The sequence below is a fragment of the Cynoglossus semilaevis genome, chromosome 4 (assembly GCF_000523025.1).
Source record: "Cynoglossus semilaevis isolate Cse_v1.0 chromosome 4, Cse_v1.0, whole genome shotgun sequence".
NCBI lineage: Eukaryota > Metazoa > Chordata > Actinopteri > Pleuronectiformes > Cynoglossidae > Cynoglossus > Cynoglossus semilaevis.
The window spans coordinates 2,134,951-2,137,486 of record NC_024310.1 but is presented as its reverse complement, the minus strand read 5'-3'; positions in this window follow the sequence as shown (position 1 = coordinate 2,137,486).

Sequence of the window (2,536 nt, the reverse complement as noted above, 5' to 3'; positions counted from 1 at the left end):
CATCATCCATCATCCATCATCCATCATCCATCATCCATCATCCATCATCCATCATCCATCATCCATCATCCATCATCCATCATCCATCATCCATCATCCATCATCCATCATCCATCATCCATCATCCATCATCCATCATCCATCATCTATCCATCCATCCATCAATCCATCTATCCATCCATCCATCCATCTGTCCATCTATCCATCATTCATCATCCATCCATCCATCCATCATCCATCCATAATACGGTAAAATTAAACCAACAATATTGTACTACAATTGTACAGCTTCCTGTTCCATTATGTCCTATGAGGATCCAATGCAAAGTCTATTAAAAACAGCATATAGTACTACTGTACCAGCATGTAGTATTAGGGTACCAGCATGTAGTACTAGTGTACCAGTATCCAGTACTAGTGTACCAGTGTTTTGAGCCTCTCTTCCGTCCGATGACTGTAAACATCAGCCGACTCTCACTGATGTTTTCACTTCTCCAGTATTAACACAGTGTTGATTGCCCTCAGGCTCGGTGTGTCACAGCGACACTGGGCACCAGGGCACTGTGTCAGCAGCACTGCAGCTCGGCACAAAGGTTTGGTTTTTCCACACAAACAAAAGATCAGCTCAACTTGTCACAGTCCACAAAGATCTCCCTGTTTCTCTGAGAGCTGCCGACGTTTTCACAAAGAAGTCAAATCTGTTGGAATTCAGTTCAACTTATTTTTTTTTTGTTTGTTTCATGAAATAAATCCTTGTAAACCTTTAAAATAAAATGATGTTTTTAACCTCATTTATTTGTCATGATTAGGAAAGGAAATAAAGTTTTTCATTAACATCATCCCAAAAATCACATTACAAGTGCTCCGCAACATGAAACTAACAACGTACAAAAAAAAAAAAAAAGTAAATATCCAAGGTTGGGTGTCGGACGTCTACACTGGACGACCTGATAAATGATGTCACACTGATGGAGGTGAGACGAGGGTCGAACAGAAGTGTGGACCTGCAGGAGTTAACGTACTGGAACGTGTTCATGTTGCTTTGCACATGTAAAACATTTTTGAGTAAAACATTAGGAAGTAGAAGTTATAACTGATCTGTCTTCTCAGTCTTGAAAAATCCAGCAAAAATCTCTCTCTCTCTCTCACTCCCTCCTTCCCTCTCTCGCTCTCTGTAATCTGTTAATCACACTCACCTATGTCCTGGTCTCTGCTTGTCTCGTTTGGCCTCATCTGCCCCACCTGGTGCCCAGCTTATATATACCCCTCTCCCAAACCCTCATCCTGTCTTTGTCTCAGCTGGTTGTCAAGTTGGTTGAGTGTCTGTTGCTCTGTTCCTGTCTGATGTTTTTGTCTGTACTGCTGTGTGTGTTTTTTTTTTAGTTTTCTGCCTGTTTTGCCAAAATTAAAAACCGGGACAAAGTCGCGGCCAAACTTAATATTTATTGAGAGTTTGACCTCGATCGTGCCCGTCGTCCCTTCTATCCAGATCTGTACGAACAGTTTCAGTAAAAGGCAGTTTTTTTTTTCTCACTGTCGGTTCCTTTATATCGATGTTGAATTGCTCTGTTCAAAGAGCCAACGTTGGAGAAGCGAGCTGTGATTGAACCACATCAAAAGCACTTCTGAACATTCCACTCTCTGGCAACGGCGTGAAAAAAAAAAAAAAAAAAAGAAGTGACAGATAACGTTTTCACTCTGTGTTTCGGAAAATGTGACATGATTCAGCTTGAGTTAATTATGGTGTTAAATGTGCTCCTTCAGTCGTTTTCCTGAAAAATTCCCCCTCCAACTGAAATGAGGAACATTTGTCATAATTATCCCATTTATAAAATCAGGCTCCTCCCCTCCACAACACCAGGTTCAGGCTTGAATATCTGACATGTCAAACTGTGGGGGGTTGTGATACCATCTCACCGCTTCCTTCGCTCTGCTGCACGTCTGTGTCTTATCTGTGGTGCAATCTGCAGCATGTGACGTCAGGTATGTGAGAAGAAAAAAAGAAACATGACTTCGCTTGTCACGGAGAATATTCTGGATCACGTTACTCGCTCTCTGAAGACAGGATTATGTTATTTGGACTTCAGTGCAGTTCCCTAACGGAGGCTAATCTTTTTGAACAACGACTACTGAATAACTGACTATTCTGTTTCAGTTTAACCCCCCCCCCCGGCCCCTCCAGGTTCTGATTATGGCCTTTTAAAAACAGGTTTTATTTGGCTCTGATCTTAGATGGTTATTATTATTTAGGTCAGTATGACGCCACATGGTGGCAAATGAGTGCATTTACATCGATGAGGTCACTGGTCACAACCTCCCATTGGATTCTTCTGTGCATAGGTTTAACATGTGGTAACTAGGTTGATCAGGATTGGCTCAGGCGCCCCCTGCGTTCGATAATGGATGTACACGTTTCAAGTGTTGATGGTTCTGCACCAGTTATATGTAATAATATTCATTTTTCTAATCTAGAAGTTTGATTGATTTATTATAAATTCATCATGAAGGACTGCTCTGAATCCGGGATCATTTTGGA